Below are 26,161 nucleotides of genomic sequence, written 5' to 3'. Positions count from 1 at the left end.
TCGAAAGGACTTGAAGGAAGTTATTGATAAATGTGAAGTCATGTGCTCCAGTCTGAAGGTGCACATCTTAACTCTTATCTCGTTTAAAACCAGACGGGAGAAAAAGAAAATGTCCTCCTGTACACCTCATTGGATATCCCATGTGCTTCAAAGCTCGGGTGGCTGTTGCAGTTTTGAACAACAAGAGAGCTTCTTATAGTAGATAAGGTGCAAGTAGCCAATAGATTCAACTGATAGTCTACTGGCAGTGGTGGGATTTGAACCCACGCCTCCTGAGAGACTGGAGCCTTAATCCAGCGCCTTTGACCACTCGGCCACACTACCGTTGGAAACTAGATTTAACCAAACAGACAGGAGGGGTTTAGATGTAAATGACACTTTGATGAGAATTGGACAATCAAATCGAAGACACACATGAAAGAACATTCGAAATTTCAAACACATACCCTGTGGGAGTATAGAGCTTTACTCAAGATCAATAGACCACAAAACTATCAGCCAAGTTAAGGGCTTCAACTGTTGGGTCTATTCTGTCACGTTTTCAACTTCAAAAGCCAAAGCAAGTCACTTTCAGCAGGAGATGAGTTAACGTTTAGCAGGCGAGGACAAGGGTAACATAACAGATAAAGGAATCTTTTAGCAGAGGATGGTTTCGATCCATCGACCTCTGGGTTATGGGCCCAGCACGCTTCCGCTGCGCCACTCTGCTCTTGTTTAATGATATAATTTCATACGAACATAGTCTTTGGTTTTATAAGGTTTTATCAGCAGCTTAATCGACAGGACTTGAAGGAAGTTATTGGTAAATGTGAAGTCATGTGCTCCAGTCTGAAGGTGCACATCTTAACTCTTACCTCGTTTGAAAACCAGACGGGAGAAAAAGAAAATGTCCTCATGTACACCTCATTGGATACCCCATATGCTACAAAGCTCAGCTGGCTTTTGCAGTACAGTAGAAAGTACTACAAGTAGCCAACACATGCAAATACCAGTCAATTGGCAGTGGTGGGATTTGAACCCACGCCTCCTGAGAGACTGGAGCCTAAATCCAGCGCCTTAGACCACTCGGCCACACTACCATTAAACATGACTTAACCCAAAAAATGTTGAGTCGTTTCGATGAAAAGTCCACTTTGACGACAATTGGACAATCAAATCGAAGACACACATGGAAGAACATTCAAAACTTCAAACACATACCCTATGGGAGTATAGAGCTTTACTCAAGATCAATAGACCACAAAACTATCAGCCAAGTTAAGGGCTTCAACTGTTGGGTCTATTCTGTCACGTTTTCAACTTCAAAAGCCAAAGCAAGTCACTTTCAGCAGGAGATGAGTTAACGTTTAGCAGGCGAGGACAAGGGTAACATAACAGATAAAGGAATCTTTTAGCAGAGGATGGTTTCGATCCATCGACCTCTGGGTTATGGGCCCAGCACGCTTCCGCTGCGCCACTCTGCTCTTGTTTAATGATATAATTTCATACGAACATAGTCTTTGGTTTTATAAGGTTTTATCAGCAGCTTAATCGACAGGACTTGAAGGAAGTTATTGGTAAATGTGAAGTCATGTGCTCCAGTCTGAAGGTGCACATCTTAACTCTTACCTCGTTTGAAAACCAGACGGGAGAAAAAGAAAATGTCCTCATGTACACCTCATTGGATACCCCATATGCTACAAAGCTCAGCTGGCTTTTGCAGTACAGTAGAAAGTACTACAAGTAGCCAACACATGCAAATACCAGTCAATTGGCAGTGGTGGGATTTGAACCCACGCCTCCTGAGAGACTGGAGCCTAAATCCAGCGCCTTAGACCACTCGGCCACACTACCATTAAACATGACTTAACCCAAAAAATGTTGAGTCGTTTCGATGAAAAGTCCACTTTGACGACAATTGGACAATCAAATCGAAGACACACATGGAAGAACATTCAAAACTTCAAACACATACCCTATGGGAGTATAGAGCTTTACTCAAGATCAATAGACCACAAAACTATCAGCCAAGTTAAGGGCTTCAACTGTTGGGTCTATTCTGTCACGTTTTCAACTTCAAAAGCCAAAGCAAGTCACTTTCAGCAGGAGATGAGTTAACGTTTAGCAGGCGAGGACAAGGGTAACATAACAGATAAAGGAATCTTTTAGCAGAGGATGGTTTCGATCCATCGACCTCTGGGTTATGGGCCCAGCACGCTTCCGCTGCGCCACTCTGCTCTTGTTTAATGATATAATTTCATACGAACATAGTCTTTGGTTTTATAAGGTTTTATCAGCAGCTTAATCGACAGGACTTGAAGGAAGTTATTGGTAAATGTGAAGTCATGTGCTCCAGTCTGAAGGTGCACATCTTAACTCTTATCTCGTTTAAAACCAGACGGGAGAAAAAGAAAATGTCCTCCTGTACACCTCATTGGATATCCCATGTGCTTCAAAGCTCGGGTGGCTGTTGCAGTTTTGAACAACAAGAGAGCTTCTTATAGTAGATAAGGTGCAAGTAGCCAATAGATTCAACTGATAGTCTACTGGCAGTGGTGGAATTTGAACCCACGCCTCCTGAGAGACTGGAGCCTTAATCCAGCGCCTTTGACCACTCGGCCACACTACCGTTGGAAACTAGATTTAACCAAACAGACAGGAGGGGTTTAGATGTAAATGACACTTTGATGAGAATTGGACAATCAAATCGAAGACACACATGAAAGAACATTCGAAATTTCAAACACATACCCTGTGGGAGTATAGAGCTTTACTCAAGATCAATAGACCACAAAACTATCAGCCAAGTTAAGGGCTTCAACTGTTGGGTCTATTCTGTCACGTTTTCAACTTCAAAAGCCAAAGCAAGTCACTTTCAGCAGGAGATGAGTTAACGTTTAGCAGGCGAGGACAAGGGTAACATAACAGATAAAGGAATCTTTTAGCAGAGGATGGTTTCGATCCATCGACCTCTGGGTTATGGGCCCAGCACGCTTCCGCTGCGCCACTCTGCTCTTGTTTAATGATATAATTTCATACGAACATAGTCTTTGGTTTTATAAGGTTTTATCAGCAGCTTAATCGACAGGACTTGAAGGAAGTTATTGGTAAATGTGAAGTCATGTGCTCCAGTCTGAAGGTGCACATCTTAACTCTTACCTCGTTTGAAAACCAGACGGGAGAAAAAGAAAATGTCCTCATGTACACCTCATTGGATACCCCATATGCTACAAAGCTCAGCTGGCTTTTGCAGTACAGTAGAAAGTACTACAAGTAGCCAACACATGCAAATACCAGTCAATTGGCAGTGGTGGGATTTGAACCCACGCCTCCTGAGAGACTGGAGCCTAAATCCAGCGCCTTAGACCACTCGGCCACACTACCATTAAACATGACTTAACCCAAAAAATGTTGAGTCGTTTCGATGAAAAGTCCACTTTGACGACAATTGGACAATCAAATCGAAGACACACATGGAAGAACATTCAAAACTTCAAACACATACCCTATGGGAGTATAGAGCTTTACTCAAGATCAATAGACCACAAAACTATCAGCCAAGTTAAGGGCTTCAACTGTTGGGTCTATTCTGTCACGTTTTCAACTTCAAAAGCCAAAGCAAGTCACTTTCAGCAGGAGATGAGTTAACGTTTAGCAGGCGAGGACAAGGGTAACATAACAGATAAAGGAATCTTTTAGCAGAGGATGGTTTCGATCCATCGACCTCTGGGTTATGGGCCCAGCACTCTTCCGCTGCGCCACTCTGCTCTTGTTTAATGATATAATTTCATACGAACATAGTCTTTGGTTTTATAAGGTTTTATCAGCAGCTTAATCGACAGGACTTGAAGGAAGTTATTGGTAAATGTGAAGTCATGTGCTCCAGTCTGAAGGTGCACATCTTAACTCTTACCTCGTTTGAAAACCAGACGGGAGAAAAAGAAAATGTCCTCATGTACACCTCATTGGATACCCCATATGCTACAAAGCTCAGCTGGCTTTTGCAGTACAGTAGAAAGACTACAAGTAGCCAACACATGCAAATACCAGTCAATTGGCAGTGGTGGGATTTGAACCCACGCCTCCTGAGAGACTGGAGCCTAAATCCAGCGCCTTAGACCACTCGGCCACACTACCATTAAACATGACTTAACCCAAAAAATGTTGAGTCGTTTCGATGAAAAGTCCACTTTGACGACAATTGGACAATCAAATCGAAGACACACATGGAAGAACATTCAAAACTTCAAACACATACCCTATGGGAGTATAGAGCTTTACTCAAGATCAATAGACCACAAAACTATCAGCCAAGTTAAGGGCTTCAACTGTTGGGTCTATTCTGTCACGTTTTCAACTTCAAAAGCCAAAGCAAGTCACTTTCAGCAGGAGATGAGTTAACGTTTAGCAGGCGAGGACAAGGGTAACATAACAGATAACAATGGAGTGGATAAAGTATTCCTTTAGCAGAGGATGGTTTGGATCCATCGACCTCTGGGTTATGGGCCCAGCATGCTTCCGCTGCCCCACTCTGCTCTTGTTTAATGATATAATTTCATACGAACATAGTCTTTGGTTTTATAAGGTTTTATCAGGAGCTTAATCGACAGGACTTGAAGGAAGTTATTGGTAAATGTGAAGTCATGTGCTCCAGTCTGAAGGTGCACATCTTAACTCTTACCTCGTTTGAAAACCAGACGGTAGAAAAAGAAAATGTCCTCCTGTACACCTCATTGGATATCCCATGTGCTTCAAAGCTCGGGTGGCTGTTGCAGTTTTGAACAACAAGAGAGCTTCTTATAGTAGATAAGCTGCAAGTAGCCAATAAATTCAACTGATAGTCTACTGGCAGTGGTGGGATTTGAACCCACACCTCCTGAGAGACTGGAGCCTTAATCCAGCACCTTTGACCACTCGGGCACACTACCGTTGGAAACTAGATTTAACCAAACAGACAGGAGGGGTTTAGATGTAAATGACACTTTGATGACAATTGGACAATCAAATCGAAGACACACATGGAAGAACATTCCAAACTTCAAACACATACCCTGTGGGAGTATAGAGCTTTACTCAAGATCAAAAGACCACAAAACTATCAACCAAGTTAAGGGCTTCAATTGTTGGGTCTATTCTGACACATTTTCAACTTCAAAAGCCAAAGCAAGTCACTTTCAGCAGGAGATGAGTTAACGTTTAGACGGCGAGGACAAGGGTAACATAACAGATAACAATGGAGTGGATAAAGTATTCCTTTAGCAGAGGATGGTTTCGATCCATCGACCTCTGGGTTATGGGCCCAGCACGCTTCCGCTGCCCAACTCTGCTCTTGTTTAATGATATAATTTCATACGAACATAGTCTTTGGTTTTATAAGGTTTTATCAGCAGCTTAATCGACAGGACTTGAAGGAAGTTATTGGTAAATGTGAAGTCATGTGCTCCAGTCTGAAGGTGCACATCTTAACTCTTACCTCGTTTGAAAACCAGACGGTAGAAAAAGAAAATGTCCTCCTGTACACCTCATTGGATATCCCATGTGCTTCAAAGCTCGGGTGGCTGTTGCAGTTTTGAACAACAAGAGAGCTTCTTATAGTAGATAAGCTGCAAGTAGCCAATAAATTCAACTGATAGTCTACTGGCAGTGGTGGGATTTGAACCCACACCTCCTGAGAGACTGGAGCCTTAATCCAGCACCTTTGACCACTCGGGCACACTACCGTTGGAAACTAGATTTAACCAAACAGACAGGAGGGGTTTAGATGTAAATGACACTTTGATGACAATTGGACAATCAAATCGAAGACACACATGGAAGAACATTCGAAACTTCAAACACATACCCTGTGGGAGTATAGAGCTTTACTCAAGATCAAAAGACCACAAAACTATCAACCAAGTTAAGGGCTTCAATTGTTGGGTCTATTCTGACACATTTTCAACTTCAAAAGCCAAAGCAAGTCACTTTCAGCAGGAGATGAGTTAACGTTTAGACGGCGAGGACAAGGGTAACATAACAGATAACAATGGAGTGGATAAAGTACTCCTTTAGCAGAGGATGGTTTCGATCCATCGACCTCTGGGTTATGGGCCCAGCATGCTTCCGCTGCCCCACTCTGCTCTTGTTTAATGATATAATTTCATACGAACATAGTCTTTGGTTTTATAAGGTTTTATCAGCAGGTAAATCGAAAGGACTTGAAGGAAGTTATTGGTAAATGTGAAGTCATGTGCTCCAGTCTGAAGGTGCACATCTTAACTCTTATCTCGTTTAAAACCAGACGGGAGAAAAAGAAAATGTCCTCCTGTACACCTCATTGGATATCCCATGTGCTTCAAAGCTCGGGTGGCTGTTGCAGTTTTGAACAACAAGAGAGCTTCTTATAGTAGATAAGGTGCAAGTAGCCAATAGATTCAACTGATAGTCTACTGGCAGTGGTGGGATTTGAACCCACGCCTCCTGAGAGACTGGAGCCTTAATCCAGCGCCTTTGACCACTCGGCCACACTACCGTTGGAAACTAGATTTAACCAAACAGACAGGAGGGGTTTAGATGTAAATGACACTTTGATGAGAATTGGACAATCAAATCGAAGACACACATGAAAGAACATTCGAAATTTCAAACACATACCCTGTGGGAGTATAGAGCTTTACTCGAGATCAATAGACCACAAAACTATCAGCCAAGTTAAGGGCTTCAACTGTTGGGTCTATTCTGTCACGTTTTCAACTTCAAAAGCCAAAGCAAGTCACTTTCAGCAGGAGATGAGTTAACGTTTAGCAGGCGAGGACAAGGGTAACATAACAGATAAAGGAATCTTTTAGCAGAGGATGGTTTCGATCCATCGACCTCTGGGTTATGGGCCCAGCACGCTTCCGCTGCGCCACTCTGCTCTTGTTTAATGATATAATTTCATACAAACATAGTCTTTGGTTTTATAAGGTTTTATCAGCAGCTTAATCGACAGGACTTGAAGGAAGTTATTGGTAAATGTGAAGTCATGTGCTCCAGTCTGAAGGTGCACATCTTAACTCTTACCTCGTTTGAAAACCAGACGGGAGAAAAAGAAAATGTCCTCATGTACACCTCATATGCTACAAAGATCAGCTGGCTTTTGCAGTACAGTAGAAAGTACTACAAGTAGCCAACACATGCAAATACCAGTCAATTGGCAGTGGTGGGATTTGAACCCACGCCTCCTGAGAGACTGTAGCCTAAATCCAGCGCCTTAGACCACTCGGCCACACTACCATTAATCATGACTTAACCCAAAAAATGTTGAGTCGTTTCGATGAAAAGTCCACTTTGACGACAATTGGACAATCAAATCGAAGACACACATGAAAGAACATTCGAAATTTCAAACACATACCCTGTGGGAGTATAGAGCTTTACTCGAGATCAAAAGACCACAAAACTAACAGCCAAGTTAGGGGCTTCAACTGTTGGTTCTATTCTGTCACGTTTTCAACTTCAAAGCCAAAGCAAGTCACTTTCAGCAGGAGATGAGTTGATGTTTAGAAGGCGAGGACAAGGGTAACATAACAGATAAAGGAATCTTTTAGCAGAGGATGGTTTCGATCCATCGACCTCTGGGTTATGGGCCCAGCACGCTTCCGCTGCGCCACTCTGCTCTTGTTTAATGATATAATTTCATACGAACATAGTCTTTGGTTTTATAAGGTTTTATCAGCAGCTTAATCGACAGGACTTGAAGGAAGTTATTGGTAAATGTGAAGTCATGTGCTCCAGTCTGAAGGTGCACATCTTAACTCTTACCTCGTTTGAAAACCAGACGGGAGAAAAAGAAAATGTCCTCATGTCCACCTCATATGCTACTGGCTTTTGCAGTACAGTAGAAAGTACTACAAGTAGCCAACACATGCAAATACCAGTCAATTGGCCGTGGTGGGATTTGAACCCACGCCTCCTGAGAGACTGGAGCCTAAATCCAGCGCCTTAGACCACTCGGCCACACTACCATTAAACATGACTTAACCCAAAAAATGTTGAGTCGTTTCGATGAAAAGTCCACTTTGACGACAATTGGACAATCAAATCGAAGACACACATGGAAGAACATTCAAAACTTCAAACACATACCCTATGGGAGTATAGAGCTTTACTCAAGATCAATAGACCACAAAACTATCAGCCAAGTTAAGGGCTTCAACTGTTGGGTCTATTCTGTCACGTTTTCAACTTCAAAAGCCAAAGCAAGTCACTTTCAGCAGGAGATGAGTTAACGTTTAGAAGGCGAGGACAAGGGTAACATAACAGATAACAATGGAGTGGATAAAGTATTCCTTTAGCAGAGGATGGTTTCGATCCATCGACCTCTGGGTTATGGGCCCAGCACGCTTCCGCTGCGCCACTCTGCTCTTGTTTAATGATATAATTTCATACGAACATAGTCTTTGGTTTTATAAGGTTTTATCAGCAGCTTAATCGACAGGACTTGAAGGAAGTTATTGGTAAATGTGAAGTCATGTGCTCCAGTCTGAAGGTGCACATCTTAACTCTTACCTCGTTTGAAAACCAGACGGGAGAAAAAGAAAATGTCCTCATGTCCACCTCATATGCTACTGGCTTTTGCAGTACAGTAGAAAGTACTACAAGTAGCCAACACATGCAAATACCAGTCAATTGGCAGTGGTGGGATTTGAACCCACGCCTCCTGAGAGACTGGAGCCTAAATCCAGCGCCTTAGACCACTCGGCCACAATACCATTAAACATGACTTAACCCAAAAAATGTTGAGTCGTTTCGATGAAAAGTCCACTTTGACGACAATTGGACAATCAAATCGAAGACACACATGGAAGAACATTCAAAACTTCAAACACATACCCTATGGGAGTATAGAGCTTTACTCAAGATCAATAGACCACAACACTATCAGCCAAGTTAAGGGCTTCAACTGTTGGGTCTATTCTGTCACGTTTTCAACTTTAAAAGCCAAAGCAAGTCACTTTCAGCAGGAGATGAGTTAACGTTTAGAAGGCGAGGACAAGGGTAACATAACAGATAACAATGGAGTGGATAAAGGAATCTTTTAGCAGAGGATGGTTTCGATCCATCGACCTCTGGGTTATGGGCCCAGCACGCTTCCGCTGCGCCACTCTGCTCTTGTTTAATGATATAATTTCATACAAACATAGTCTTTGGTTTTATAAGGTTTTATCAGCAGCTTAATCGACAGGACTTGAAGGAAGTTACTGGTAAATGTGAAGTCATGTGCTCCAGTCTGAAGGTGCACATCTTAATTCTTACCTCGTTTGAAAACCAGACGGGAGAAAAAGAAAATGTCCTCATGTACACCTCATTGGATACCCCATATGCTACAAAGCTCAGCTGGCTGTTGCAGTTTTGAACAACAAGAGAGCTTCTTATAGTAGATAAGCTGCAAGTAGCCAATAAATTCAACTGATAGTCTACTGGCAGTGGTGGGATTTGAACCCACACCTCCTGAGAGACTGGAGCCTTAATCCAGCGCCTTTGACCACTCGGCCACACTACCGTTGGAAACTAGATTTAACCAAACAGACAGGAGGGGTTTAGATGTAAATGACACTTTGATGAGAATTGGACAATCAAATCGAAGACACACATGAAAGAACATTCGAAATTTCAAACACATACCCTGTGGGAGTATAGAGCTTTACTCGAGATCAATAGACCACAAAACTATCAGCCAAGTTAAGGGCTTCAACTGTTGGGTCTATTCTGTCACGTTTTCAACTTCAAAAGCCAAAGCAAGTCACTTTCAGCAGGAGATGAGTTAACGTTTAGCAGGCGAGGACAAGGGTAACATAACAGATAAAGGAATCTTTTAGCAGAGGATAGTTTCGATCCATCGACCTCTGGGTTATGGGCCCAGCACGCTTCCGCTGCGCCACTCTGCTCTTGTTTAATGATATAATTTCATACAAACATAGTCTTTGGTTTTATAAGGTTTTATCAGCAGCTTAATCGACAGGACTTGAAGGAAGTTATTGGTAAATGTGAAGTCATGTGCTCCAGTCTGAAGGTGCACATCTTAACTCTTACCTCGTTTGAAAACCAGACGGGAGAAAAAGAAAATGTCCTCATGTACACCTCATTGGATACCCCATATGCTACAAAGCTCAGCTGGCTTTTGCAGTACAGTAGAAAGTACTACAAGTAGCCAACACATGCAAATACCAGTCAATTGGCAGTGGTGGGATTTGAACCCACGCCTCCTGAGAGACTGGAGCCTAAATCCAGCGCCTTAGACCACTCGGCCACACTACCATTAAACATGACTTAACCCAAAAAATGTTGAGTCGTTTCGATGAAAAGTCCACTTTGACGACAATTGGACAATCAAATCGAAGACACACATGGAAGAACATTCAAAACTTCAAACACATACCCTATGGGAGTATAGAGCTTTACTCAAGATCAATAGACCACAAAACTATCAGCCAAGTTAAGGGCTTCAACTGTTGGGTCTATTCTGTCACGTTTTCAACTTCAAAAGCCAAAGCAAGTCACTTTCAGCAGGAGATGAGTTAACGTTTAGCAGGCGAGGACAAGGGTAACATAACAGATAAAGGAATCTTTTAGCAGAGGATGGTTTCGATCCATCGACCTCTGGGTTATGGGCCCAGCACGCTTCCGCTGCGCCACTCTGCTCTTGTTTAATGATATAATTTCATACGAACATAGTCTTTGGTTTTATAAGGTTTTATCAGCAGCTTAATCGACAGGACTTGAAGGAAGTTATTGGTAAATGTGAAGTCATGTGCTCCAGTCTGAAGGTGCACATCTTAACTCTTACCTCGTTTGAAAACCAGACGGGAGAAAAAGAAAATGTCCTCATGTACACCTCATTGGATACCCCATATGCTACAAAGCTCAGCTGGCTTTTGCAGTACAGTAGAAAGACTACAAGTAGCCAACACATGCAAATACCAGTCAATTGGCAGTGGTGGGATTTGAACCCACGCCTCCTGAGAGACTGGAGCCTAAATCCAGCGCCTTAGACCACTCGGCCACACTACCATTAAACATGACTTAACCCAAAAAATGTTGAGTCGTTTCGATGAAAAGTCCACTTTGACGACAATTGGACAATCAAATCGAAGACACACATGGAAGAACATTCAAAACTTCAAACACATACCCTATGGGAGTATAGAGCTTTACTCAAGATCAATAGACCACAAAACTATCAGCCAAGTTAAGGGCTTCAACTGTTGGGTCTATTCTGTCACGTTTTCAACTTCAAAAGCCAAAGCAAGTCACTTTCAGCAGGAGATGAGTTAACGTTTAGCAGGCGAGGACAAGGGTAACATAACAGATAACAATGGAGTGGATAAAGTATTCCTTTAGCAGAGGATGGTTTGGATCCATCGACCTCTGGGTTATGGGCCCAGCATGCTTCCGCTGCCCCACTCTGCTCTTGTTTAATGATATAATTTCATACGAACATAGTCTTTGGTTTTATAAGGTTTTATCAGGAGCTTAATCGACAGGACTTGAAGGAAGTTATTGGTAAATGTGAAGTCATGTGCTCCAGTCTGAAGGTGCACATCTTAACTCTTACCTCGTTTGAAAACCAGACGGTAGAAAAAGAAAATGTCCTCCTGTACACCTCATTGGATATCCCATGTGCTTCAAAGCTCGGGTGGCTGTTGCAGTTTTGAACAACAAGAGAGCTTCTTATAGTAGATAAGCTGCAAGTAGCCAATAAATTCAACTGATAGTCTACTGGCAGTGGTGGGATTTGAACCCACACCTCCTGAGAGACTGGAGCCTTAATCCAGCACCTTTGACCACTCGGGCACACTACCGTTGGAAACTAGATTTAACCAAACAGACAGGAGGGGTTTAGATGTAAATGACACTTTGATGACAATTGGACAATCAAATCGAAGACACACATGGAAGAACATTCCAAACTTCAAACACATACCCTGTGGGAGTATAGAGCTTTACTCAAGATCAAAAGACCACAAAACTATCAACCAAGTTAAGGGCTTCAATTGTTGGGTCTATTCTGACACATTTTCAACTTCAAAAGCCAAAGCAAGTCACTTTCAGCAGGAGATGAGTTAACGTTTAGACGGCGAGGACAAGGGTAACATAACAGATAACAATGGAGTGGATAAAGTATTCCTTTAGCAGAGGATGGTTTCGATCCATCGACCTCTGGGTTATGGGCCCAGCACGCTTCCGCTGCCCAACTCTGCTCTTGTTTAATGATATAATTTCATACGAACATAGTCTTTGGTTTTATAAGGTTTTATCAGCAGCTTAATCGACAGGACTTGAAGGAAGTTATTGGTAAATGTGAAGTCATGTGCTCCAGTCTGAAGGTGCACATCTTAACTCTTACCTCGTTTGAAAACCAGACGGTAGAAAAAGAAAATGTCCTCCTGTACACCTCATTGGATATCCCATGTGCTTCAAAGCTCGGGTGGCTGTTGCAGTTTTGAACAACAAGAGAGCTTCTTATAGTAGATAAGCTGCAAGTAGCCAATAAATTCAACTGATAGTCTACTGGCAGTGGTGGGATTTGAACCCACACCTCCTGAGAGACTGGAGCCTTAATCCAGCACCTTTGACCACTCGGGCACACTACCGTTGGAAACTAGATTTAACCAAACAGACAGGAGGGGTTTAGATGTAAATGACACTTTGATGACAATTGGACAATCAAATCGAAGACACACATGGAAGAACATTCGAAACTTCAAACACATACCCTGTGGGAGTATAGAGCTTTACTCAAGATCAAAAGACCACAAAACTATCAACCAAGTTAAGGGCTTCAATTGTTGGGTCTATTCTGACACATTTTCAACTTCAAAAGCCAAAGCAAGTCACTTTCAGCAGGAGATGAGTTAACGTTTAGACGGCGAGGACAAGGGTAACATAACAGATAACAATGGAGTGGATAAAGTACTCCTTTAGCAGAGGATGGTTTCGATCCATCGACCTCTGGGTTATGGGCCCAGCATGCTTCCGCTGCCCCACTCTGCTCTTGTTTAATGATATAATTTCATACGAACATAGTCTTTGGTTTTATAAGGTTTTATCAGCAGGTAAATCGAAAGGACTTGAAGGAAGTTATTGGTAAATGTGAAGTCATGTGCTCCAGTCTGAAGGTGCACATCTTAACTCTTATCTCGTTTAAAACCAGACGGGAGAAAAAGAAAATGTCCTCCTGTACACCTCATTGGATATCCCATGTGCTTCAAAGCTCGGGTGGCTGTTGCAGTTTTGAACAACAAGAGAGCTTCTTATAGTAGATAAGGTGCAAGTAGCCAATAGATTCAACTGATAGTCTACTGGCAGTGGTGGGATTTGAACCCACGCCTCCTGAGAGACTGGAGCCTTAATCCAGCGCCTTTGACCACTCGGCCACACTACCGTTGGAAACTAGATTTAACCAAACAGACAGGAGGGGTTTAGATGTAAATGACACTTTGATGAGAATTGGACAATCAAATCGAAGACACACATGAAAGAACATTCGAAATTTCAAACACATACCCTGTGGGAGTATAGAGCTTTACTCGAGATCAATAGACCACAAAACTATCAGCCAAGTTAAGGGCTTCAACTGTTGGGTCTATTCTGTCACGTTTTCAACTTCAAAAGCCAAAGCAAGTCACTTTCAGCAGGAGATGAGTTAACGTTTAGCAGGCGAGGACAAGGGTAACATAACAGATAAAGGAATCTTTTAGCAGAGGATGGTTTCGATCCATCGACCTCTGGGTTATGGGCCCAGCACGCTTCCGCTGCGCCACTCTGCTCTTGTTTAATGATATAATTTCATACAAACATAGTCTTTGGTTTTATAAGGTTTTATCAGCAGCTTAATCGACAGGACTTGAAGGAAGTTATTGGTAAATGTGAAGTCATGTGCTCCAGTCTGAAGGTGCACATCTTAACTCTTACCTCGTTTGAAAACCAGACGGGAGAAAAAGAAAATGTCCTCATGTACACCTCATATGCTACAAAGATCAGCTGGCTTTTGCAGTACAGTAGAAAGTACTACAAGTAGCCAACACATGCAAATACCAGTCAATTGGCAGTGGTGGGATTTGAACCCACGCCTCCTGAGAGACTGTAGCCTAAATCCAGCGCCTTAGACCACTCGGCCACACTACCATTAATCATGACTTAACCCAAAAAATGTTGAGTCGTTTCGATGAAAAGTCCACTTTGACGACAATTGGACAATCAAATCGAAGACACACATGAAAGAACATTCGAAATTTCAAACACATACCCTGTGGGAGTATAGAGCTTTACTCGAGATCAAAAGACCACAAAACTAACAGCCAAGTTAGGGGCTTCAACTGTTGGTTCTATTCTGTCACGTTTTCAACTTCAAAGCCAAAGCAAGTCACTTTCAGCAGGAGATGAGTTGATGTTTAGAAGGCGAGGACAAGGGTAACATAACAGATAAAGGAATCTTTTAGCAGAGGATGGTTTCGATCCATCGACCTCTGGGTTATGGGCCCAGCACGCTTCCGCTGCGCCACTCTGCTCTTGTTTAATGATATAATTTCATACGAACATAGTCTTTGGTTTTATAAGGTTTTATCAGCAGCTTAATCGACAGGACTTGAAGGAAGTTATTGGTAAATGTGAAGTCATGTGCTCCAGTCTGAAGGTGCACATCTTAACTCTTACCTCGTTTGAAAACCAGACGGGAGAAAAAGAAAATGTCCTCATGTCCACCTCATATGCTACTGGCTTTTGCAGTACAGTAGAAAGTACTACAAGTAGCCAACACATGCAAATACCAGTCAATTGGCCGTGGTGGGATTTGAACCCACGCCTCCTGAGAGACTGGAGCCTAAATCCAGCGCCTTAGACCACTCGGCCACACTACCATTAAACATGACTTAACCCAAAAAATGTTGAGTCGTTTCGATGAAAAGTCCACTTTGACGACAATTGGACAATCAAATCGAAGACACACATGGAAGAACATTCAAAACTTCAAACACATACCCTATGGGAGTATAGAGCTTTACTCAAGATCAATAGACCACAAAACTATCAGCCAAGTTAAGGGCTTCAACTGTTGGGTCTATTCTGTCACGTTTTCAACTTCAAAAGCCAAAGCAAGTCACTTTCAGCAGGAGATGAGTTAACGTTTAGAAGGCGAGGACAAGGGTAACATAACAGATAACAATGGAGTGGATAAAGTATTCCTTTAGCAGAGGATGGTTTCGATCCATCGACCTCTGGGTTATGGGCCCAGCACGCTTCCGCTGCGCCACTCTGCTCTTGTTTAATGATATAATTTCATACGAACATAGTCTTTGGTTTTATAAGGTTTTATCAGCAGCTTAATCGACAGGACTTGAAGGAAGTTATTGGTAAATGTGAAGTCATGTGCTCCAGTCTGAAGGTGCACATCTTAACTCTTACCTCGTTTGAAAACCAGACGGGAGAAAAAGAAAATGTCCTCATGTCCACCTCATATGCTACTGGCTTTTGCAGTACAGTAGAAAGTACTACAAGTAGCCAACACATGCAAATACCAGTCAATTGGCAGTGGTGGGATTTGAACCCACGCCTCCTGAGAGACTGGAGCCTAAATCCAGCGCCTTAGACCACTCGGCCACAATACCATTAAACATGACTTAACCCAAAAAATGTTGAGTCGTTTCGATGAAAAGTCCACTTTGACGACAATTGGACAATCAAATCGAAGACACACATGGAAGAACATTCAAAACTTCAAACACATACCCTATGGGAGTATAGAGCTTTACTCAAGATCAATAGACCACAACACTATCAGCCAAGTTAAGGGCTTCAACTGTTGGGTCTATTCTGTCACGTTTTCAACTTTAAAAGCCAAAGCAAGTCACTTTCAGCAGGAGATGAGTTAACGTTTAGAAGGCGAGGACAAGGGTAACATAACAGATAACAATGGAGTGGATAAAGGAATCTTTTAGCAGAGGATGGTTTCGATCCATCGACCTCTGGGTTATGGGCCCAGCACGCTTCCGCTGCGCCACTCTGCTCTTGTTTAATGATATAATTTCATACAAACAGAGTCTTTGGTTTTATAAGGTTTTATCAGCAGCTTAATCGACAGGACTTGAAGGAAGTTACTGGTAAATGTGAAGTCATGTGCTCCAGTCTGAAGGTGCACATCTTAATTCTTACCTCGTTTGAAAACCAGACGGGAGAAAAAGAAAATGTCCTCATGTACACCTCATTGGATACCCCATATGCTACAAAGCTCAGCTGGCTGTTGCAGTTTTGAACAACAAGAGAGCTTCTTATAGTAGATAAGCTGCAAGTAGCCAATAAATTCAACTGATAGTCTACTGGCAGTGGTGGGATTTGAACCCACACCTCCTGAGAGAATGGAGCCTTAATCCAGCACCTTTGACCACTCGGCCACACTACCGTTGGAAACTAGATTTAACCAAACAGACAGGAGGGGTTTAGATGTAAATGACACTTTGATGAGAATTGGACAATCAAATCGAAGACACACATGAAAGAACATTCGAAATTTCAAACACATACCCTGTGGGAGTATAGAGCTTTACTCGAGATCAATAGACCACAAAACTATCAGCCAAGTTAAGGGCTTCAACTGTTGGGTCTATTCTGTCACGTTTTCAACTTCAAAAGCCAAAGCAAGTCACTTTCAGCAGGAGATGAGTTAACGTTTAGCAGGCGAGGACAAGGGTAACATAACAGATAAAGGAATCTTTTAGCAGAGGATGGTTTCGATCCATCGACCTCTGGGTTATGGGCCCAGCACGGTTCCGCTGCGCCACTCTGCTCTTGTTTAATGACATAATTTCATACAAACATAGTCTTTGGTTTTATAAGGTTTTATCAGCAGCTTAATCGACAGGACTTGAAGGAAGTTATTGGTAAATGTGAAGTCATGTGCTCCAGTCTGAAGGTGCACATCTTAACTCTTACCTCGTTTGAAAACCAGACGGGAGAAAAAGAAAATGTCCTCATGTACACCTCATATGCTACAAAGATCAGCTGGCTTTTGCAGTACAGTAGAAAGTACTACAAGTAGCCAACACATGCAAATACCATTGAATTGGCAGTGGTGGGATTTGAACCCACGCCTCCTGAGAGACTGTAGCCTAAATCCAGCGCCTTAGACCACTCGGCCACACTACCATTAATCATGACTTAACCCAAAAAATGTTGAGTCGTTTCGATGAAAAGTCCACTTTGACGACAATTGGACAATCAAATCGAAGACACACATGAAAGAACATTCGAAATTTCAAACACATACCCTGTGGGAGTAAAGAGCTTTACTCGAGATCAAAAGACCACAAAACTAACAGCCAAGTTAGGGGCTTCAACTGTTGGTTCTATTCTGTCACGTTTTCAACTTCAAAGCCAAAGCAAGTCACTTTCAGCAGGAGATGAGTTGATGTTTAGAAGGCGAGGACAAGGGTAACATAACAGATAAAGGAATCTTTTAGCAGAGGATGGTTTCGATCCATCGACCTCTGGGTTATGGGCCCAGCATGCTTCCGCTGCCCCACTCTGCTCTTGTTTAATGATATAATTTCATACGAACATAGTCTTTGGTTTTATAAGGTTTTATCAGCAGCTTAATCGACAGGACTTGAAGGAAGTTATTGGTAAATGTGAAGTCATGTGCTCCAGTCTGAAGGTGCACATCTTAACTCTTACCTCGTTTGAAAACCAGACGGGAGAAAAAGAAAATGTCCTCCTGTACACCTCATTGGATATCCCATGTGCTTCAAAGCTCGGGTGGCTGTTGCAGTTTTGAACAACAAGAGAGCTTCTTATAGTAGATAAGGTGCAAGTAGCCAATAGATTCAACTGATAGTCTTCTGGCAGTGGTGGGATTTGAACCCACGCCTCCTGAGAGACTGGAGCCTTAATCCAGCGCCTTTGACCACTCGGCCACACTACCATTAAACATGACTTAACCCAAAAAATGTTGAGTCGTTTCGATGAAAAGTCCACTTTGACGACAATTGGACAATCAAATCGAAGACACACATGAAAGAACATTCGAAATTTCAAACACATACCCTATGGGAGTATAGAGCTTTACTCGAGATCAAAAGACCACAAAACTAACAGCCAAGTTAGGGGCTTCAACTGTTGGTTCTATTCTGTCACGTTTTCAACTTCAAAGCCAAAGCAAGTCACTTACAGCAGGAGATGAGTTAATGTTTAGAAGGCGAGGACAAGGGTAAAATAACAGATAAAGGAATCTTTTAGCAGAGGATGGTTTCGATCCATCGACCTCTGGGTTATGGGCCCAGCACGCTTCCGCTGCGCCATTCTGCTCTTGTTTAATGATATAATTTCATACGAACATAGTCTTTGGTTTTATAAGGTTTTATCAGCAGCTTAATCGACAGGACTTGAAGGAAGTTATTGGTAAATGTGAAGTCATGTGCTCCAGTCTGAAGGTGCACATCTTAACTCTTACCTCGTTTGAAAACCAGACGGGAGAAAAAGAAAATGTCCTCATGTACACCTCATTGGATATCCCATGTGCTTCAAAGCTCGGGTGGCTGTTGCAGTTTTGAACAACAAGAGAGCTTCTTATAGTAGATAAGCTGCAAGCAGCCAATAAATTCAACTGATAGTCTACTGGCAGTGGTGGGATTTGAACCCACACCTCCTGAGAGACTGGAGCCTTAATCCAGCACCTTTGACCACTCGGCCACACTACCGTTGGAAACTAGATTTAACCAAACAGACAGGAGGGGTTTAGATGTAAATGACACTTTGATGACAATTGGACAATCAAATCGAAGACACACATGAAAGAACATTCGAAATTTCAAACACATACCCTGTGGGAGTATAGAGCTTTACTCAAGATCAAAAGACCACAAAACTATCAACCAAGTTAAGGGCTTCAACTGTTGGGTCTATTCTGACACATTTTCAACTTCAAAAGCCAAAGCAAGTCACTTTCAGCAGGAGATGAGTTAACGTTTAGACGGCGAGGACAAGGGTAACATAACAGATAACAATGGAGTGGATAAAGTATTCCTTTAGCAGAGGATGGTTTCGATCCATCGACCTCTGGGTTATGGGCCCAGCACGGTTCCGCTGCGCCACTCTGCTCTTGTTTAATGACATAATTTCATACAAACATAGTCTTTGGTTTTATAAGGTTTTATCAGCAGCTTAATCGACAGGACTTGAAGGAAGTTATTGGTAAATGTGAAGTCATGTGCTCCAGTCTGAAGGTGCACATCTTAACTCTTACCTCGTTTGAAAACCAGACGGGAGAAAAAGAAAATGTCCTCATGTACACCTCATATGCTACAAAGATCAGCTGGCTTTTGCAGTACAGTAGAAAGTACTACAAGTAGCCAACACATGCAAATACCATTGAATTGGCAGTGGTGGGATTTGAACCCACGCCTCCTGAGAGACTGTAGCCTAAATCCAGCGCCTTAGACCACTCGGCCACACTACCATTAATCATGACTTAACCCAAAAAATGTTGAGTCGTTTCGATGAAAAGTCCACTTTGACGACAATTGGACAATCAAATCGAAGACACACATGAAAGAACATTCGAAATTTCAAACACATACCCTGTGGGAGTAAAGAGCTTTACTCGAGATCAAAAGACCACAAAACTAACAGCCAAGTTAGGGGCTTCAACTGTTGGTTCTATTCTGTCACGTTTTCAACTTCAAAGCCAAAGCAAGTCACTTTCAGCAGGAGATGAGTTGATGTTTAGAAGGCGAGGACAAGGGTAACATAACAGATAAAGGAATCTTTTAGCAGAGGATGGTTTCGATCCATCGACCTCTGGGTTATGGGCCCAGCACGCTTCCGCTGCGCCACTCTGCTCTTGTTTAATGATATAATTTCATACGAACATAGTCTTTGGTTTTATAAGGTTTTATCAGCAGCTTAATCGACAGGACTTGAAGGAAGTTATTGGTAAATGTGAAGTCATGTGCTCCAGTCTGAAGGTGCACATCTTAACTCTTACCTCGTTTGAAAACCAGACGGGAGAAAAAGAAAATGTCCTCATGTCCACCTCATATGCTACTGGCTTTTGCAGTACAGTAGAAAGTACTACAAGTAGCCAACACATGCAAATACCAGTCAATTGGCAGTGGTGGGATTTGAACCCATGCCTCCTGAGAGACTGGAGCCTAAATCCAGCGCCTTAGACCACTCGGCCACACTACCATTAAACATGACTTAACCCAAAAAATGTTGAGTCGTTTCGATGAAAAGTCCACTTTGACGACAATTGGACAATCAAATCGAAGACACACATGGAAGAACATTCAAAACTTCAAACACATACCCTATGGGAGTATAGAGCTTTACTCAAGATCAATAGACCACAAAACTATCAGCCAAGTTAAGGACTTCAACTGTTGGGTCTATTCTGTCACGTTTTCAACTTCAAAAGCCAAAGCAAGTCACTTTCAGCAGGAGATGAGTTAACGTTTAGAAGGCGAGGACAAGGGTAACATAACAGATAACAATGGAGTGGACAAAGTATTCCTTTAGCAGAGGATGGTTTCGATCCATCGACCTCTGGGTTATGGGCCCAGCATGCTTCCGCTGCCCCACTCTGCTCTTGTTTAATGATATAATTTCATACGAACATAGTCTTTGGTTTTATAAGGTTTTATCAGCAGCTTAATCGACAGGACTTGAAGGAAGTTATTGGTAAATGTGAAGTCATGTGCTCCAGTCTGAAGGTGCACATCTTAACTCTTATCTCGTTTAAAACCAGACGGGAGAAAAAGAAAATGTCCTCCTGTACACCTCATTGGATATCCCATGTGCTTCAAAGCTCGGGTGGCTGTTGCAGTTTTGAACAACAAGAGAGCTTCTTATAGTAGATAAGGTGCAAGTAGCCAATAGATTCAACTGATAGTCTTCTGGCAGTGGTGGGATTTGAACCCACGCCTCCTGAGAGACTGGAGCCTTAATCCAGCGCCTTTGACCACTCGGCCACACTACCATTAAACATGACTTAACCCAAAAAATGTTGAGTCGTTTCGATGAAAAGTCCACTTTGACGACAATTGGACAATCAAATCGAAGACACACATGAAAGAACATTCGAAATTTCAAACACATACCCTATGGGAGTATAGAGCTTTACTCGAGATCAAAAGACCACAAAACTAACAGCCAAGTTAGGGGCTTCAACTGTTGGTTCTATTCTGTCACGTTTTCAACTTCAAAGCCAAAGCAAGTCACTTACAGCAGGAGATGAGTTAATGTTTAGAAGGCGAGGACAAGGGTAAAATAACAGATAAAGGAATCTTTTAGCAGAGGATGGTTTCGATCCATCGACCTCTGGGTTATGGGCCCAGCACGCTTCCGCTGCGCCATTCTGCTCTTGTTTAATGATATAATTTCATACGAACATAGTCTTTGGTTTTATAAGGTTTTATCAGCAGCTTAATCGACAGGACTTGAAGGAAGTTATTGGTAAATGTGAAGTCATGTGCTCCAGTCTGAAGGTGCACATCTTAACTCTTACCTCGTTTGAAAACCAGACGGGAGAAAAAGAAAATGTCCTCATGTACACCTCATTGGATATCCCATGTGCTTCAAAGCTCGGGTGGCTGTTGCAGTTTTGAACAACAAGAGAGCTTCTTATAGTAGATAAGCTGCAAGCAGCCAATAAATTCAACTGATAGTCTACTGGCAGTGGTGGGATTTGAACCCACACCTCCTGAGAGACTGGAGCCTTAATCCAGCACCTTTGACCACTCGGCCACACTACCGTTGGAAACTAGATTTAACCAAACAGACAGGAGGGGTTTAGATGTAAATGACACTTTGATGACAATTGGACAATCAAATCGAAGACACACATGAAAGAACATTCGAAATTTCAAACACATACCCTGTGGGAGTATAGAGCTTTACTCAAGATCAAAAGACCACAAAACTATCAACCAAGTTAAGGGCTTCAACTGTTGGGTCTATTCTGACACATTTTCAACTTCAAAAGCCAAAGCAAGTCACTTTCAGCAGGAGATGAGTTAACGTTTAGACGGCGAGGACAAGGGTAACATAACAGATAACAATGGAGTGGATAAAGTATTCCTTTAGCAGAGGATGGTTTCGATCCATCGACCTCTGGGTTATGGGCCCAGCATGCTTCCGCTGCCCCACTCTGCTCTAGTTTAATGATATAATTTCATACGAACATAGTCTTTGGTTTTATAAGGTTTTATCAGCAGGTAAATCGAAAGGACTTGAAGGAAGTTATTGGTAAATGTGAAGTCATGTGCTCCAGTCTGAAGGTGCACATCTTAACTCTTATCTCGTTTAAAACCAGACGGGAGAAAAAGAAAATGTCCTCCTGTACACCTCATTGGATATCCCATGTGCTTCAAAGCTCGGGTGGCTGTTGCAGTTTTGAACAACAAGAGAGCTTCTTATAGTAGATAAGCTGCAAGCAGCCAATAAATTCAACTGATAGTCTACTGGCAGTGGTGGGATTTGAACCCACACCTCCTGAGAGACTGGAGCCTTAATCCAGCACCTTTGACCACTCGGCCACACTACCGTTGGAAACTAGATTTAACCAAACAGACAGGAGGGGTTTAGATGTAAATGACACTTTGATGACAATTGGACAATCAAATCGAAGACACACATGAAAGAACATTCGAAATTTCAAACACATACCCTGTGGGAGTATAGAGCTTTACTCAAGATCAAAAGACCACAAAACTATCAACCAAGTTAAGGGCTTCAACTGTTGGGTCTATTCTGACACATTTTCAACTTCAAAAGCCAAAGCAAGTCACTTTCAGCAGGAGATGAGTTAACGTTTAGACGGCGAGGACAAGGGTAACATAACAGATAACAATGGAGTGGATAAAGTATTCCTTTAGCAGAGGATGGTTTCGATCCATCGACCTCTGGGTTATGGGCCCAGCATGCTTCCGCTGCCCCACTCTGCTCTAGTTTAATGATATAATTTCATACGAACATAGTCTTTGGTTTTATAAGGTTTTATCAGCAGGTAAATCGAAAGGACTTGAAGGAAGTTATTGGTAAATGTGAAGTCATGTGCTCCAGTCTGAAGGTGCACATCTTAACTCTTATCTCGTTTAAAACCAGACGGGAGAAAAAGAAAATGTCCTCCTGTACACCTCATTGGATATCCCATGTGCTTCAAAGCTCGGGTGGCTGTTGCAGTTTTGAACAACAAGAGAGCTTCTTATAGTAGATAAGGTGCAAGTAGCCAATAGATTCAACTGATAGTCTACTGGCAGTGGCGGGATTTGAACCCACACCTCCTGAGAGACTGGAGCCTTAATCCAGCACCTTTGACCACTCGGCCACACTACCGTTGGAAACTAGATTTAACCAAACAGACAGGAGGTGTTTAGATGTAAATGACACTTTGATGACAATTGGACAATCAAATCGAAGACACACATGGAAGAACATTCGAAACTTCAAACACATACCCTGTGGGAGTATAGAGCTTTACTCAAGATCAAAAGACCACAAAACTATCAACCAAGTTAAGGGCTTCAACTGTTGGGTCTATTCTGACACATTTTCAACTTCAAAAGCCAAAGCATCTCCTCACTTTCAGCAGGAGATGAGTTAACGTTTAGCAGGCGAGGACAAGGGTAACATAACAGATAAAGGAATCTTTTAGCAGAGTATGGTTTCGATCCATCGACCTCTGGGTTATGGGCCCAGCACGCTTCCGCTGCGCCACTCTGCTCTTGTTTAATGATATAATTTCATACGAACATAGTCTTTGGTTTTATAAGGTTTTATCAGCAGCTTAATCGACAGGACTTGAAGGAAGTTATTGGTAAATGTGAAGTCATGTACTCCAGTCTGAAGGTGCACATCTTAACTCTTACCTCGTTTGAAAACCAGACGGGAGAAAAAGAAAATGTCCTCATGTACACCTCATTGGATACCCCATATGCTACAAAGCTAAGCTGGCTTTTGCAGTACAGTAGAAAGTACTACAAGTAGCCAACACATGCAAATACCAGTCAATTGGCAGTGGTGGGATTTGAACCCACGCCTCCTGAGAGACTGGAGCCTAAATCCAGCGCCTTAGACCACTCGGCCACACTACCATTAAACATGACTTAACCCAAAAAATGTTGAGTCGTTTCGATGAAAAGTCCACTTTGACGACAATTGGACAATCAAATCGAAGACACACATGGAAGAACATTCAAAACTTCAAACACATACCCTATGGGAGTATAGAGCTTTACTCAAGATCAATAGACCACAAAACTATCAGCCAAGTTAAGGGCTTCAACTGTTGGGTCTATTCTGTCACGTTTTCAACTTCAAAAGCCAAAGCAAGTCACTTTCAGCAGGAGATGAGTTAACGTTTAGCAGGCGAGGACAAGGGTAACATAACAGATAAAGGAATCTTTTAGCAGAGGATGGTTTCGATCCATCGACCTCTGGGTTATGGGCCCAGCACGCTTCCGCTGCGCCACTCTGCTCTTGTTTAATGATATAATTTCATACGAACATAGTCTTTGGTTTTATAAGGTTTTATCAGCAGCTTAATCGACAGGACTTGAAGGAAGTTATTGGTAAATGTGAAGTCATGTGCTCCAGTCTGAAGGTGCACATCTTAACTCTTACCTCGTTTGAAAACCAGACGGGAGAAAAAGAAAATGTCCTCATGTACACCTCATTGGATACCCCATATGCTACAAAGCTCAGCTGGCTTTTGCAGTACAGTAGAAAGTACTACAAGTAGCCAACACATGCAAATACCAGTCAATTGGCAGTGGTGGGATTTGAACCCACGCCTCCTGAGAGACTGGAGCCTAAATCCAGCGCCTTAGACCACTCGGCCACACTACCATTAAACATGACTTAACCCAAAAAATGTTGAGTCGTTTCGATGAAAAGTCCACTTTGACGACAATTGGACAATCAAATCGAAGACACACATGGAAGAACATTCAAAACTTCAAACACATACCCTATGGGAGTATAGAGCTTTACTCAAGATCAATAGACCACAAAACTATCAGCCAAGTTAAGGGCTTCAACTGTTGGGTCTATTCTGTCACGTTTTCAACTTCAAAAGCCAAAGCAAGTCACTTTCAGCAGGAGATGAGTTAACGTTTAGCAGGCGAGGACAAGGGTAACATAACAGATAAAGGAATCTTTTAGCAGAGGATGGTTTCGATCCATCGACCTCTGGGTTATGGGCCCAGCACGCCTCCGCTGCGCCACTCTGCTCTTGTTTAATGATATAATTTCATACAAACATAGTCTTTGGTTTTATAAGGTTTTATCAGCAGCTTAATCGACAGGACTTGAAGGAAGTTATTGGTAAATGTGAAGTCATGTGCTCCAGTCTGAAGGTGCACATCTTAACTCTTACCTCGTTTGAAAACCAGACGGGAGAAAAAGAAAATGTCCTCATGTACACCTCATATGCTACAAAGATCAGCTGGCTTTTGCAGTACAGTAGAAAGTACTACAAGTAGCCAACACATGCAAATACCAGTCAATTGGCAGTGGTGGGATTTGAACCCACGCCTCCTGAGAGACTGTAGCCTAAATCCAGCGCCTCAGACCACTCGGCCACACTACCATTAATCATGACTTAACCCAAAAAATTTTGAGTCGTTTCGATGAAAAGTCCACTTTGACGACAATTGGACAATCAAATCGAAGACACACATGAAAGAACATTCGAAATTTCAAACACATACCCTGTGGGAGTATAGAGCTTTACTCGAGATCAAAAGACCACAAAACTAACAGCCAAGTTAGGGGCTTCAACTGTTGGTTCTATTCTGTCACGTTTTCAACTTCAAAGCCAAAGCAAGTCACTTTCAGCAGGAGATGAGTTAATGTTTAGAAGGCGAGGACAAGGGTAACATAACAGATAAAGGAATCTTTTAGCAGAGGATGGTTTCGATCCATCGACCTCTGGGTTATGGGCCCAGCACGCTTCCGCTGCGCCACTCTGCTCTTGTTTAATGATATAATTTCATACGAACATAGTCTTTGGTTTTATAAGGTTTTATCAGCAGCTTAATCGACAGGACTTGAAGGAAGTTATTGGTAAATGTGAAGTCATGTGCTCCAGTCTGAAGGTGCACATCTTAACTCTTACCTCGTTTGAAAACCAGACGGGAGAAAAAGAAAATGTCCTCATGTCCACCTCATA

At 42.4% G+C, this 26,161-nt stretch overlaps 25 non-coding genes across 25 annotated transcripts; all 25 read right to left on the bottom strand.

Annotated features, from left to right (window-relative positions):
* Window positions 1-242: 242 nt before the first annotated feature.
* trnal-aag (transfer RNA leucine (anticodon AAG)) lies at window positions 243-324 on the bottom strand. The gene has a single exon. It is a non-coding gene; the product is annotated as a tRNA-Leu (tRNA).
* A 673-nt stretch (window positions 325-997) lies between these two features.
* On the bottom strand, window positions 998-1,079 carry trnal-uag (transfer RNA leucine (anticodon UAG)). The gene has a single exon. It is a non-coding gene; the product is annotated as a tRNA-Leu (tRNA).
* A 672-nt stretch (window positions 1,080-1,751) lies between these two features.
* trnal-uag (transfer RNA leucine (anticodon UAG)) lies at window positions 1,752-1,833 on the bottom strand. The gene has a single exon. It is a non-coding gene; the product is annotated as a tRNA-Leu (tRNA).
* Window positions 1,834-2,526: 693 nt separating this feature from the next.
* On the bottom strand, window positions 2,527-2,608 carry trnal-aag (transfer RNA leucine (anticodon AAG)). The gene has a single exon. It is a non-coding gene; the product is annotated as a tRNA-Leu (tRNA).
* A 673-nt stretch (window positions 2,609-3,281) lies between these two features.
* trnal-uag (transfer RNA leucine (anticodon UAG)) lies at window positions 3,282-3,363 on the bottom strand. Its single transcript has one exon. It is a non-coding gene; the product is annotated as a tRNA-Leu (tRNA).
* Window positions 3,364-4,034: 671 nt separating this feature from the next.
* Window positions 4,035-4,116, bottom strand: trnal-uag (transfer RNA leucine (anticodon UAG)). The gene has a single exon. It is a non-coding gene; the product is annotated as a tRNA-Leu (tRNA).
* A 709-nt stretch (window positions 4,117-4,825) lies between these two features.
* On the bottom strand, window positions 4,826-4,907 carry trnal-aag (transfer RNA leucine (anticodon AAG)). The gene has a single exon. It is a non-coding gene; the product is annotated as a tRNA-Leu (tRNA).
* Window positions 4,908-6,408: 1,501 nt separating this feature from the next.
* Window positions 6,409-6,490, bottom strand: trnal-aag (transfer RNA leucine (anticodon AAG)). Its single transcript has one exon. It is a non-coding gene; the product is annotated as a tRNA-Leu (tRNA).
* Window positions 6,491-7,882: 1,392 nt separating this feature from the next.
* Window positions 7,883-7,964, bottom strand: trnal-uag (transfer RNA leucine (anticodon UAG)). Its single transcript has one exon. It is a non-coding gene; the product is annotated as a tRNA-Leu (tRNA).
* A 665-nt stretch (window positions 7,965-8,629) lies between these two features.
* On the bottom strand, window positions 8,630-8,711 carry trnal-uag (transfer RNA leucine (anticodon UAG)). Its single transcript has one exon. It is a non-coding gene; the product is annotated as a tRNA-Leu (tRNA).
* Window positions 8,712-9,420: 709 nt separating this feature from the next.
* Window positions 9,421-9,502, bottom strand: trnal-aag (transfer RNA leucine (anticodon AAG)). The gene has a single exon. It is a non-coding gene; the product is annotated as a tRNA-Leu (tRNA).
* A 673-nt stretch (window positions 9,503-10,175) lies between these two features.
* On the bottom strand, window positions 10,176-10,257 carry trnal-uag (transfer RNA leucine (anticodon UAG)). Its single transcript has one exon. It is a non-coding gene; the product is annotated as a tRNA-Leu (tRNA).
* A 671-nt stretch (window positions 10,258-10,928) lies between these two features.
* On the bottom strand, window positions 10,929-11,010 carry trnal-uag (transfer RNA leucine (anticodon UAG)). The gene has a single exon. It is a non-coding gene; the product is annotated as a tRNA-Leu (tRNA).
* A 2,292-nt stretch (window positions 11,011-13,302) lies between these two features.
* On the bottom strand, window positions 13,303-13,384 carry trnal-aag (transfer RNA leucine (anticodon AAG)). The gene has a single exon. It is a non-coding gene; the product is annotated as a tRNA-Leu (tRNA).
* A 1,392-nt stretch (window positions 13,385-14,776) lies between these two features.
* Window positions 14,777-14,858, bottom strand: trnal-uag (transfer RNA leucine (anticodon UAG)). Its single transcript has one exon. It is a non-coding gene; the product is annotated as a tRNA-Leu (tRNA).
* A 665-nt stretch (window positions 14,859-15,523) lies between these two features.
* trnal-uag (transfer RNA leucine (anticodon UAG)) lies at window positions 15,524-15,605 on the bottom strand. Its single transcript has one exon. It is a non-coding gene; the product is annotated as a tRNA-Leu (tRNA).
* A 2,227-nt stretch (window positions 15,606-17,832) lies between these two features.
* Window positions 17,833-17,914, bottom strand: trnal-aag (transfer RNA leucine (anticodon AAG)). Its single transcript has one exon. It is a non-coding gene; the product is annotated as a tRNA-Leu (tRNA).
* A 693-nt stretch (window positions 17,915-18,607) lies between these two features.
* On the bottom strand, window positions 18,608-18,689 carry trnal-aag (transfer RNA leucine (anticodon AAG)). The gene has a single exon. It is a non-coding gene; the product is annotated as a tRNA-Leu (tRNA).
* A 1,407-nt stretch (window positions 18,690-20,096) lies between these two features.
* Window positions 20,097-20,178, bottom strand: trnal-uag (transfer RNA leucine (anticodon UAG)). The gene has a single exon. It is a non-coding gene; the product is annotated as a tRNA-Leu (tRNA).
* Window positions 20,179-20,886: 708 nt separating this feature from the next.
* trnal-aag (transfer RNA leucine (anticodon AAG)) lies at window positions 20,887-20,968 on the bottom strand. Its single transcript has one exon. It is a non-coding gene; the product is annotated as a tRNA-Leu (tRNA).
* A 693-nt stretch (window positions 20,969-21,661) lies between these two features.
* Window positions 21,662-21,743, bottom strand: trnal-aag (transfer RNA leucine (anticodon AAG)). Its single transcript has one exon. It is a non-coding gene; the product is annotated as a tRNA-Leu (tRNA).
* A 709-nt stretch (window positions 21,744-22,452) lies between these two features.
* trnal-aag (transfer RNA leucine (anticodon AAG)) lies at window positions 22,453-22,534 on the bottom strand. Its single transcript has one exon. It is a non-coding gene; the product is annotated as a tRNA-Leu (tRNA).
* A 709-nt stretch (window positions 22,535-23,243) lies between these two features.
* trnal-aag (transfer RNA leucine (anticodon AAG)) lies at window positions 23,244-23,325 on the bottom strand. Its single transcript has one exon. It is a non-coding gene; the product is annotated as a tRNA-Leu (tRNA).
* Window positions 23,326-24,001: 676 nt separating this feature from the next.
* On the bottom strand, window positions 24,002-24,083 carry trnal-uag (transfer RNA leucine (anticodon UAG)). The gene has a single exon. It is a non-coding gene; the product is annotated as a tRNA-Leu (tRNA).
* Window positions 24,084-24,755: 672 nt separating this feature from the next.
* On the bottom strand, window positions 24,756-24,837 carry trnal-uag (transfer RNA leucine (anticodon UAG)). Its single transcript has one exon. It is a non-coding gene; the product is annotated as a tRNA-Leu (tRNA).
* Between the last annotated feature and the right edge of the window lie 1,324 nt (window positions 24,838-26,161).

This window comes from Platichthys flesus, chromosome 8 (assembly GCF_949316205.1).
Source record: "Platichthys flesus chromosome 8, fPlaFle2.1, whole genome shotgun sequence".
Lineage (NCBI taxonomy): Eukaryota > Metazoa > Chordata > Actinopteri > Pleuronectiformes > Pleuronectidae > Platichthys > Platichthys flesus.
The sequence above is the reverse complement of the archived record's forward strand: the minus strand, read 5'-3'. Positions and strand labels throughout refer to the sequence as shown.